The sequence below is a fragment of the Leptidea sinapis genome, chromosome 35 (genome assembly GCF_905404315.1).
Source record: "Leptidea sinapis chromosome 35, ilLepSina1.1, whole genome shotgun sequence".
In the NCBI taxonomy this organism is placed as follows: domain Eukaryota; kingdom Metazoa; phylum Arthropoda; class Insecta; order Lepidoptera; family Pieridae; genus Leptidea; species Leptidea sinapis.
In genome coordinates, this window is record NC_066299.1 from 10,732,872 (window position 1) to 10,746,575 (window position 13,704).

Here is a 13,704-nt window from a genome sequence, read left to right on the forward strand (position 1 = left end):
TTACTTATGACAGTAAGTAGAGAATTGTATAATTAATCATTCTGTACGTTAGTTACTATTAATATTTATATTTGAGGTGTCGCTACGATCGAGTTCTAGAATAAAGCATAAAATTTTAGCTGATTAAAAAAGTACTGTTAAAAAAACATTTTAATAAGCTCGTATTTCGACATTGCAAAGAGTTTTTCTATTTTATTATAAATATTGATTTTCTTTTATATCATTTTACTCATATATTACTCATGCTATTTTATTTATATCAAATACTAGTGAATGCACGCGACAACGTCCACGTAGATAAAGGGTTTTTAGAAGTAATAAATAAGTAAGTTTGGAATTGAAGTTTATCACGGGTCCTATTCCAGTTCCGGTTCCCGTTTTTGCTCCCGTTCCCAACATATTTTATGAATTTTATTTCGAAGAAGATTGCTCTGGCAAACTAAACCTACTTTACGTATAGTTGTCATCAACGTAAATTTCAGTTTTTCAGAAATGCCGCGGGAATCATGGATTTTCCGGGATAAAATGTCAAAATCGGTTCAGTAGCTCCGGCGTAAAAGCGTCAAAAAATAAACTTACATTCCTATTTATAATATTAGGGATTAACACCTATAATATTTAATAAAACAATAATATTATCTTAGCTGTTATACTTTAAAATATCAATATAATAAGTAGTGTGAATTTTAATGTGTTATCCTAACTTATTAATAACAGTAATTTGAATCCAGTATTTGTTACCTGGTTCAATAACTTTACAATTACAAAAATGATAATTTATATCGATAACGACAGTTCCAAACTCTTCGTAAGATAGTCTTCTACTATTCGTGAATGTGCATCACTGATGTTATTATCTTACCAAAATCTGCGAGCCCTAAACAATAAAAAAGTCTGTTTAAGAATTTGAAAAATAAACTATTAAAACATTATTTAAAATAAGACAGTCAGTTTTTGTAAGATCTCCAGTGATAAAAAGTTTACATTACACGGTTACGTATATGTTACACTAATATAACCCACATACACTTAATTACTAAAAGCAGTCGACCAAAATGCCGATGTGGGGACGATTTACCTGTGTACCACACCTACTAGGAGATTGTCAGTCATACCTGTCAGAAAAATCATTATTGGTGAACTTCCCAACAACCTAAAAGATTGCTTGGATCAAGATAGTTGGTATAAAACTGTAAAATTTCTTAAGTTAACTAAAACTTACAACAATGTATAAAAGTTAGTTGTAGTAGTTGATAATCTTTGTTATCAGAAAGCGACTTAAAATAAACTAATAAAAAAAAAGTGATCATCACTTTTATCAACATAAAATTATCAATATAAGCTTAAAACATCTTTCATATTTTTTACGTCGTAATTACAACCTCAGAAATCTGCTTCATTCAACACCTGTCGGTTACGAAGGACAAGAAAACAATGCAGGCTATTAAAATAGTTCTCCGACAGTTTTTGTTTAACTAGTACGCTAAATTATTTTCTATTTTTATACTATACGATTTTATTGTGACTTTGAACACGACTTTTTTTAATCGTGTCTGTATCGTTTTCTGTGTGTCAGTAAGGGCGATTCACAGTGCTTATTATTCTTCTGTGACAATATATTATATTTTTAACCGACTTCAAAAAGGAGGAGGTCCTCAATTCGATTGGTATTTTTTTTATGTATGTACACAGGTTACGCTGAGATTTATGATCCGATTTCCTTGATTATTCTTAAGTTTGGTGCAGAATGTATGCCAAATGGTCCCATAAAAATTTACATAGTCTGACCCAGTAGTTTTGATTTTATGAATATTTTTGTTTTCGTGGATGATGTTATTATAGTTTGTGCTCTACAATTTTACGAGTTTTCATTTAGTTTAATCATATATTATCATTACTAGCCCGTTTTGCCAAAAATTGGGTTTTCACTCATAAACAACAAACGATTTTCACGATATTTCAGTGTCCCACAAGAACGTGAAATATGGAATCTATATTGTTTCAGGCACGCGGAACCCTTCGTATGCCTACCCATAGCTACTCAAAAAATACTATTTAGTATATGCCAATGAAGTCGGTGCCAAGCTAAATGTAAAAGCAGGTTCCTACATTCCACACGCGTGACTGAGCCGGATACCTTCGCGTCTAGAACCAAACAACCCAAGCGGACAAGCACCGTCTTAACCCCTCACTATATATAAATAATAGTATTTTATTAATATTAAAGGTATAAGATTTGCATAAGAGGTGTATTAAATTAAATCTCTATTAAGTTATAATATACTTTTGAGTTTATTATACTATAATATGTGGTGCTTTAATTTTTGCCAATACAATTAATGAAATTTAATTGTAACTTAAGCATTTTATTCTGATGATATCCTATATAAATACTACAATGGATGAATTTTTTGGTGAAAATCCTTTGTAAATTAATGAAAATAATATAAAACTGATCCCATAGGTATCATTTCAAAACTAACCGACAAAGATTTAGTAAAGATAAAATATTATGCACATACGACACGATATACGAAATAATCGTGTGTCGTAAATGGCATTCTTCAACGAGACTGATGCATGACGAAGATCATGGCGGCATTAAAAGCGATCACAAACTAGTATAACAGCCCCAGGTGATGACAAAAATAACTGGTAAATATAGAATGCAATTATTAACGACTGTTCTTTAATTTCCAACCAGCAAATGAAGTGCTATTAACATCAATAATTTATTTAATACGCAAGTAAGTATAGGTTAGCTTAGACGCAGTTGATGTCGAGATTTAACGATGCTTTAAGTCATCTCGTTGTGAAATAATTTAAATATTAAACGATAGTGAACAATTATGGAAATTGAAGATGAAAAATGCGCAAATTGCGCATTATTATGTAAAAAAGCCATTTTTGTGAAAATGGTTGAGAAAAATGCAATGAATAAGAATTGTATATTTTGTGATACTGTAAATTTAAATTGATAAATGATTTTAAAATAAAAGTGTATTGTAATATATTTTTTATGACAATAATTGACGAGACGAGGACCTTCAGCTGATGGTAATCAACTCGTGTTAGCAAATCGAACAAAACTTCGCCATTTTTGGTTTGCTGTTATATTTATGTAAATTTGTAACTTTTTAAATAAATAAAAAATTCTGAGCGGCACTATAACTGCGCTCGTCACCCTGAGACATAGATGTTAAGTCTCATTTGCTAAGTAATGTCACTAGCGTTTCACTACCTTCAGACGGAAACACAATAATATTTACACATTACTGCTTCACGGCAGAAATAGGCACCGTTGTGGTTTAATCATCTAGCTGTCATCCTGTGCAAAGGAGCCTCCCACTGGTAAAGAATATAATTTAATTATTGTCCTTTTATGACCAGTTCGTTGGCCAAGCGGAAGTTTATACAAATCGGGTGATGGGTTGAGGGTTCAGTCCTACTCAGATGAGAATTTGAGAATGATTACTATATTATTCAAAAAACTCCAGATCATTGTTCACAATTAAAGTAAGGGCTGCCAAATGCGGGTTATATGTTTCGTAAATTTGGCACCTGATTGTAATATCAAAATCACTTTATTCACATCTAAGTCAAGGAAATGACACATATGAATGGCAAGTGTTTTTTTATTTTTACCAACAACAACGACTTCAGAAAAAAATTCAACTTTAATGGGTAGCAGTGGCAACAACCTCATTGTCACTCTTTTTTTAATCTTTCTCAATCTTATAGCTTCATAGTTTTACAAATTATTATATAAAGAATAAATGTAAAGTGATGTAACAATAATACTCAAACGTCAAATACTCCACGGCTTAAACGAGTAAGTCAAAAGAATGAATGTATACTAATAAATATTATACAAGAGTAATTGAGTACGGTAGATTCATCAATCCATACACATTTACTGCCGTTTTCAATAACGTATCTATCTATCGTTTAATGACAAGATCCAATCTATCCATGGTTATGTCCAATATAGTTATAATATTAGTTTTAGTCCATTGCTATCTGTCGATGGGTTACTGAAATGTGAGTAAGCGTAAAAAGATAGATTTGTCTACCTCTAGTAAGTTAAAATTGGGATACAGACGTTATTAAAAACGGCTGTAAATAAAAAAAATTGTACAAACAATTCTACTACTGCTAATTACAACTGATTTCCAGTGACATGTTTCTCCATCACTGCACAGAAATAACAGTGACAACAAACACAAAACAAGTAATCTATTTTGCATACAAATATTATCCAAGCTAAGTCAAGTGTACCAGCTAACTAAACTAGACACCTTCAGGGCTGGAGAAAGACATTTTCCCTTAAACTGCTTATACAAGCTGCAATTTATTGTAACTAGCGAACGTAGACTAATCAAGCCATTACAGGAAGTTAACGTCGTATACCGCAACGAAATATTTTATTCAATCGAATAAACTGCGACATTTCCGTAGAGCGGTTGTGGTAGCACAATCCGATATTTAGGTTACAGCCAAACCGAGTCTATTGTGCAAAGTGAAATGCTTTGCCTCAGTTGTTTGGTACAAGTTATAAGCGATAAAATGCAGACCTCAATAGACGAGAAGCTGATGAAAATAAAAATAAAAGAGGTATGTGTGTGGGAATTACCATTTTTTTGACAGCAACTGTATCTCATATCACAAAACTCAGTGGAGTGGTGATACAGATTGCGATAATTTGCTATTCCGGGACGTTATATAACACTAATCAAATACTGCTGAAGAGACAATATATAAAATGAGGAGCTAAGGTGTAACATGGTATCTCCATTCATCCTGTCAGACACAAAGTATTAGGATTTCAAGCTATATTTCGTAATTTTGCATTTTATGGTAAAATAATGAAAAAGGAAATTTTTACTCTCTTTATTTTTATCGCATTCACTTAACATTATTTTAGAGCACATCCAATTATTATAATCGTCTTATTATTGTATGTAGAACATAATGATAGGCATATTTGCAAATGATAAAATATAGTTTGTCACAAAAATCAGCATTGGATCTTGCTTAGCTTTACTGCAAATAATGCTCTGAAATAATAATTATCTTAATGTAGGACATTTACTTTTTTTTCGAAAATTTTCAATTTATTGAAGAAAGCATATGATTTGACATAATATTAATATTACAAACAAATACTTGATGAGGATGGTTCTTTAATTGAACAATATGTAATGTTTCATATTTTATATAATATCATATTTTTAAAATAAATAATTACACATTATTTTATCGCGCCAGCCTAACAATTAGGCCGAAAGACCTGCAATGTTTTATTCAGACACTCAACTCGTTAGTGCGATGTATTGTGGTCGCTAAACAAACCAACACAACGGTCACATTCGCATGCTTACATTCTTAATTTTTCCATAAGACATTACCAATTTTTTGGGTGCCATACGACCAATTGTCAAATAACTCTATCAATGATCATGACTGTGGCTCTTACGAGCTTCCTCGCGCAGTCTTAAGCAAAGATCTATCGAGCATACTTAGACTTTGCTCAGATTTTACTTACGTAAGACTCAGCTGAGTGTAAATTTAGCATAATATTTGATTTCGTTTTTATAGTCATTTAACAGCTGGAATTATGCTGAGCTTAAGATAGACCCATTGGAAAATTCAAGTTCGCTTTTTATCATAGTCAGGTAGTAGAGTCAAAGTCTAAGTAGGCTCTATAGATGTCAGGCTTAGAGTTCTAATTTATTAGGCCGCCAGTGTTCGTGTTATTCATTTACGGCCGTTCCTAATTGTCAGTAATTAGCTGTGAATAATCTAATGGCTTTATATTATAGCTATACGTCGTCCCATTGACAGACAGCGTGTACGGTTAAGGTGAGTTACCGCCGATAAGTTTATTGGGACAGAGAAGTCAACGATAGTTATGATTTTTATCTCAAGTAAGAGATAGACTGAATATTGGGAACGGACGTTAGTGCTTCAAGTTAGTACGGGCAGCAATCACTTACTAACAGGTGACATACTCGATTCCGTTCCATTTCCATAAAAGAGATAATTATGACTTTGAAAGTACTTTAATTTTAATTTGAAATTAACAAATATATCTAAGTGTACTCTTTGGTTATGGGACCCCGTATACAGCAGTTGATATTAACTTCTGAATAACTTCTTAGTATCATTCTATTTCACAACTTGAAACATTGATAAAGTTTTTACATTGCCAAGAATTACCTTAATTATCATAATTACAAGATTGCAAATAACAATCGCAATTTTACAAATGACAGTGTCATTTTCATCAATTTTCCCCTTGACAATCGCAAAATAATGTAATTTTGTCAACGTTACTAAGTTGTAATGTGAGAAAAAAATAGTTCGCAGATTATAAAATCATTAACTGACCACGCTCACAGTTGGCTGGTTCTACAAATCTGCAACTAATTCTAGACTTGTATTTCATTTAATTATCTTATTCCGGTAAGGCAAATAAAATAATAATAAGATGTTTTAAGTATAACTTAGTTGAAGGTCATGCTTTTGTTTTGTAAGGTTGAACAGTTCAACATTATCTAATACTTTTCCACTACTCTTTTTCACAGTGGGAGGTTCCTTTGCACAGGATGCCGGCTAGATTTTGAGTACCACATCGGAGCCTATTTCTCCCGTGAAGCAGTTTTTGATAATATTTTAATACACGTTTAAATTAAATATGATTTTTTAATCTAAAAAATCATATTTAATTTAAACATAAGAAAACATGCTTTAAAAATATTTTTTTTAATATTCAAATTTTGTGAGCATTCTTGTGTGAAAATTCCGCTAAGATTCGTCTTCAATCAATTCAATCCATCTAATCTAGTTTTTTCCCTAATTTATTGAGCTTTAAAGAATCTGTATCGTATATTAACGATAATATAAAAGTAGAGCTAATATTAGTAGTATTTGTGTTAGCACACCAAATAGAAATTGAGCTAGGACCCTCTAAATTAATTACTCAAAACGCCTTATAGAGTTCTTACTTCAAAAATAGTTGTACTCAACTATTTCGTATTATAAACCACGGTTTGATATTTTTAAGTGTAATTGATTCGACCTACATTTATAAAAAACTTTTGAGTTTGAGCTTGAACAATAATTCTTGCAGAAGTATAGATGTGATAAATTACTCTCTCTAAGAGCGGTTCCTGGACTGTCACTTCTAAAGTCTGTCTAAAGTTGAAGAGACCTGACTATCGCTGTCACATATAGAGTTTCCTCACTCCCTATCCCGTTTTCGCTAATCAAGCTTAGACAGTATAGTGTATACAGTAATAATTTGTTATGTTTTTAAAGGGATAACTCGCTTCTGGCCTTAATACACAAATAAAATTTGAAAACAAAATTTTATGTACGATGTTGATCTCGAACCCACGACCTCTCGCTTTCCATGCTTTGCTAACTGAGCCAGCCGTTCGAGTGACGTATCCTCATGAAATCTTGTATGCTTTGTTCAACTCTCAGGCTGTGGCTTCATCTACAGGATCTACTTTACAGTTGATAACCTGCTCAACCCCAATATTTGCATATTAGGAAATCTCTTAAGATGTCGCTCTTGCAAATCTAAACACATACGATATTAAAATGATTATTTTATTCGTAGATATGAGACCTTACACAACACTAACTTGTATCTGATAACAAAAGCATTCTAAATACAATATATCTCATTATACATCAATGTATTACGCCGACCTTGCCCAACGGTAGTCGTTTACAATACGCTAATCATACTATTGCAATATGGCTGATGAAACTGTGACACACAGCTTGTTAAAATGACTAACTTTATATAACTTTTTAAGATATTTTTTATTATAACTCCTATTTACTCAATATTATGATTGATCTGTTATATAGATAGTGATTTTTTTATTATAAAGCTTAAATAATGAATAAATTATATTGACAGGTTGAGTAAAACCTGATTTGTTTCTGGGATATCGTCCCATGGTATGATGGAATCTGAAACGATGGGACTGATTTTGATTAAATTTTTAGAAAATATTCAAATTTATGGTCTTGTAGAAGCTAAGAGTTAATTTGAATTCTTTTTATTATTTTATTTCGTACGCAGTTTGAAAAACTCAAATTGATATGTGGGGTGCACTTGACCACAGATGAGATAAAATAGATTAGTGACAGCTAATTGGATGTCAAGCAGTGTTTGGCTACTGCCAAAAATTTCATTCAGTCTCTATTTAACATATTTCACAATTACGCTATAAGTCATGTGTTAAAAATAAGCATTAAATATTTATGTTAGGAGTTGACACAATATTGAGACGAGAGAGAGAGTTAAAGTTGGTATAAATAGTTAACAAACGATAAGTTGTAATCGTCCGTGTGTCTCATGAGTAATAGAAAGATATAAGTATTCCATTTGTTCAGTATTTCAATGTAACCGCGAACCTTGTCAGGTGTACAATAGATCAAATCTGAATTCAAGTCAAAATGCTACTTAACATTTGATTTCATCCAATTTGTAATGGATCTTAATTTAAGTGGAATAAGATTTAATTTTGATCGGAGGTTGAATAATTGAAATAAAGAGTGATTATAGAAAGGAAATTAACGAAAGGGCACGGCTTATTATGTTTTTCTTTTAATTTTAAGAGTTGTTTTTATAAATTACCTATAACATAGATTTGCCTGAATATTTTTTTTTCTTGTACCTTAGTCGAAAGTACGTTTCTCCAGCATCAATTTTAAACTTGAAAGCCCATGATGTCTCTCCCTTCGCCCTTGCCGCAAATGTCAGGCAGGCATTAATATTTTAATGATTTTCTTCCTTACTCTCGTCCGATCGGTTATAGAGAAAAATAGTACACACCACACAGCTTCTAGTGAAATATACTAACTCATTAACATTTCTTTAATATTTTGGTATGAAATATGTTTTTAGGTTATGTTGTTATATGTTTAAGATTTTAATCTTCAACTTAATAACATATATCATCCTCTCCATTCATTTGTTTGTTTGTGGTATGGTTTGTACGAGCTATGGTAAATTAGCAGCCTCTTTAAAGTGTCCCCGTCGGTTGGCAATTTTTAATTTTCTTTTATAAAATATTATAATAACTTAATAAACAGAGTTTTGTAGCGAATTGTAGTAACATTCATAATTTTTCAAATATATAAACTATGGACTCGCATCCATTGTCACGTAATAAATAATAAAAAAAAAACAATTGATAATTGGTGATCACTCCTGAATTATACGTCCCTTGTATATGTTTTCTTACATAAATTTGTTGTAATCATCATTATCATTCGTGAAATTTATTGTAATGATATATCCTCATTCAAAATAATAAAAATAAGGAAAAAGTACCTATGTAGCATTTATTTCTTATGGGTATTTTCTTTTTGATCTTTTCATATTATCGGAAGACATAGTTTAGGTAGCCCTGAAAATGGACCGACGATTTCTTCAAGATCGCCGGAGTATGTTGGGTGATGGCAGCGCAGGACCGATTGTCATGGTGATCTTTGGGGGAAACTTTTATCCAGCAGTGGACGTCTTCCGGCTGAAATGGAAATACTGTTGATAGGTTGAAATAATGAATTATTTTAAAGTAAATTTTAAGGTAAGAATTGGTCTGTGATGTCAAGTACTGTAAACATACATCTGTTTTTCATTTTAATCTTATCCACATGCTCTCCATCAAAAACACTGATTCAATACCAATGTTCATCTGTCCACGTAAATCCGGGGCGGGTCACTCGTTCTAATACGGTTCTAATACAAAATTTTGTATTAATATTTTGTTACATAAAAGTAATAAACTGATGTCTGTTATGAAAACAGAAATTCCCTGCAACGATTAGAGCTTTAACGTTGAAATACCAATCTAAAATTTATATTGAATAATTTTACTTGGGATTTTCCAATAACTTGTAATCTTAAATTGTCGACAGAACTTTACAGACGTTTCTCAATTAATGGTCTGAGTCACTGATTTATAAATTTTATTAATTTTATTTGCCAATTAATGTGCCCTTCGGTATGAATAGGTACAAACTCTTATGATTTAGTGAATAATATATAATATTTTAATTTTGGAAGTCTAGTTCATTCAACATCAATCCGTATCTGGTGCCCTTGACAAGGACCGAAAGTCCCAATGTAATGGCACTCCAAATAACAAATAGGGATATTCATAAAACGTTGAAGTATGAAATATTGATATATTATAATAATTTAACTTAAACTAACGGATATTATATATTATTTATACACAGCAAGTATTTATATTGACATGAACTTTGTATAATGTAATATATTTTCATCATCAACGCATAGCATATGCGCTAAACACACACACACGTGCGTGTGTTTGTGTTTAGCCATGATGTATTAGTATAGCATTATATTGTATTAGTATTAGCCGTAATGTATGTGTATATATATTTAGAGAAACAAATTTTATACTATAATAAAATATATATATTTTTTATAGTAAATATATATATTATATAGAGTTATGATTATGAAAATGAATGATAGAAAACGAAAATGAATTTATTAATATTTATTATAAAAGCTTAACCACACATTCAAACGAAACTAAGTTAAAGAAAAAAAATATTAGCTTAATCTTAAGTACATAAGCAAAAAGAAAATAAAACAATACTAAATAATCTGTATGGCACTAGTCTTCCAAAATTCGAGTCTATTCAGTTACAGTTATGACCGTACTTTAATGAGCACAACATAAACATTAATTTTCAGTCAGCTGAACTCACATTAAGTCGTATAAATAGAAAAAAATTGTGCACTTAAATACATATCATACAAAATTAAATATATTCCTGAATGGCTGCCACCACCTGTAAATATATAAGGTGCAAATTCGTCATGGTACTATTATCATATTCTCACCTCTGGACCCACGCTCTCCAGTACTAGCTTCATCCTTTTGACATCTTACAACGAAGAGCGGCTCGAACCTCCGGCGATCAATACATCTATAATCGATTTAGTACTTTAGGGTTGCTAACAGACGTGGAGTCTTTGCATCTTCTACCGCTTATATCATGGAGAGTGCTGAGAAGAGTTGTTCAAAATAAGACAAGTAGCCAAATGTCACCACAGGATAACCCATCAAATGCAAAATTCTATCCGGATCACGTCGATATCCGCTTTTTTACAACCACGCAATCCGCTAAAACCTTTCCACTATGCAAAGCCACTTTGGAGAATCATCAACCGGACATTATATTCCGGAACCGATACGTCTAAGAGATTTTTACGTCTAGAGATCTCTATGCATCCGGTTTCCCTGATATCCTTTTGTGTGCTTAATTTTATTTTCATTATGTAAACTATTTTCTGATTTGTCTCATCGAACATTGACATTTACTAAACTATTTTCGAACCTAAGTGAATAAATTATTTTAGACAGACTATTGTGAATAGTTCACGTCAATCTCTGAAAAATTGGTATTATACCAGTGAATGGTAAGACTAGGTAACAATGTAATGCTCCATAAACGAGTTGGTTAGTAAATATTCTGTACCTGTTCCATTAAAGGAACAAAATAAAAGCACCACAAAGCAGAATTAAAGCAATATTTTGCAAAAGCTTTATTTAGAGGAAGCTGTAACAGTAAAGTCCACAGCATAGTCCAATTTTCCTTTAGTTAAAACTCTGAACAGTATTTTCAACATGTTAGTTCCGTACGTGGCGTTTTGTTGTTATGTACGTACATACGGCAATTCTAGCATGACCCACCTCGGTTGTCTTAAGCCAGTAGTTTTGGTTGTATGAAGTATAGTTTGTACGGTAGTATGAAGGTCTTTAATACTGGTTTCTGTATACGTGCGAGCATGCTTCATTTGTTCCTTGCCTCTGGCAGTAGCACCATTGTTTTTGAGAACGGCCAATTATGTCTTTACAATATAATTCTCTTTTTACTTCACGGTATTTTAATGGGGCAAACATTAACGGAAAGTTGTTACGATCTGAATGTGTTTGTATTTCTCAAATGGAATGGGATTATTATCTTATGGAAATCTAGTCGAATTAAGACATTTTGACTCGTAAAGTCAAACCAAACTTTGTAGATTCATATTCTGGTACGTAATGCCTTAAACGCATTTAAAGTAAAGCAACATTTTCCAGACATACTTACGGAAAATATAAATCCAACGATAATCTAATTATAAAATAGAAAAGATGAAATATAGAGAAAACTAACAAATGTATACCAATAAATATACATGAGAATTTTTCTTTTTTTAATTATTAAAAAAAAATCACACAAATGAATATGAACATGAACTTTGAATAAATATATTTAACTTTTAAATATAACATTAATGTACAGTAAGTCTCAACAATGGCTAAATTAATATAATATTAAATTTTGTGTAAGAATGTAATCTGTAATCTTTTAGAATCGCGTTTTTTCATGAAAGGTTATTATATACTTACACTTCTAAAATTTTAGTACAAATATGTATTTTTGTAATTTATATGTGTATGTTAATTTTGGTTCCAAAATTTTTTGTGCAATTACAAATACCAAATGAAATAACAGAGCCACGTATGTTCAACTTACACTGGTCAATTTGAAGGTATTGACATTTAAATAGAGACTTAAATACTTCTGTCACTTACTGATTGCATACTTGCGCTTAAACATAAAAGTTTATTTTACGAGCAACAAAATAACATTAAAACGAACTTCACGTCCACGGAAATTTCAGCATATTGTTTAAGCAATAAGGATGGGTTCAGCTTGTACAATTTTATGTTGGAGGCTCGTAATGTTTTAGCTACCATACTCACCCCTGGGGGACAATTTACGCCGTCCGCTCAAATGATCGTTAACTATAGCACAAAGATTATAAGTTATCTGCGTAATCGGTGCCCGATACTGAACATTATTATAGGTTGTTGTACGTTCATGCATTTTTTACTTACCAGAACATGATAAGCTATTGAACTGGGAGCTTTTTCAGTGCACAGTCGTTCATCAGAAATATAAACACTATGGATAGATAACTAACGAGTACACTGTAAGTTGTATAGAGTATTCATTGTATAATACCAAGATATAGTTATGGGAGTAATCGTTCGACCGAGCAGGTGGAGGATATAATGCACTCATGGACATCCGCAATATCGGAGATCAATAGATACGTTGCCGGCCTTTCATCATCAGCCGGAAGACATCCACCGCTAGACCAAAGGTCTCCACGACGCTCGGTTTTTCGCTGCCCTCATCCAACGTATTCCGGCGAACTTGACCAGATCGTCAGTCAATCTTGTAGCGGTCCTACCAACACTGTGTCGTCCAGTACGTGGTTGCCATTGGAGGACTTTACTCGAACTATATGCCCTGTCACTTTAGATTTACATGTTGAATATGATAAAGATAAATCTATCAATCTATCAATGACTGCACGTTTCATACAATCGAGTGAATTGGATTTTTCTTAGAGAGTTTCGCTAGGCTGATTGGCATATTTACTGTTGCTATGGTAACAATAGCTGTGGCGACCGCCCTAATATATATAGTTGAATCACAGCTAAGAGTGGCCGGATGTAACTAGTATAATATACCAACTAGAATGAAGTCATAATTTGTTTTTATGTCATTAAATAAATTACCAACATGGCCTGAGCTACCCCGCTGTTAAAATTGCATTAGACTTTACATTGATTACTT

The 13,704-nt window shown here is 32.0% G+C and overlaps 1 long non-coding RNA gene across 1 annotated transcript; it reads right to left on the reverse strand.

Moving 5' to 3' along the window:
• Positions 1-9,394: 9,394 nt before the first annotated feature.
• LOC126975290 (uncharacterized) lies at positions 9,395-13,414 on the reverse strand. The gene is made up of 3 exons (XR_007731680.1): positions 12,957-13,414; positions 10,910-10,995; positions 9,395-9,554 (listed from the first exon to the last, which is right to left on the reverse strand). It is a non-coding gene; the product is annotated as an uncharacterized LOC126975290 (long non-coding RNA).
• Between the last annotated feature and the right edge of the window lie 290 nt (positions 13,415-13,704).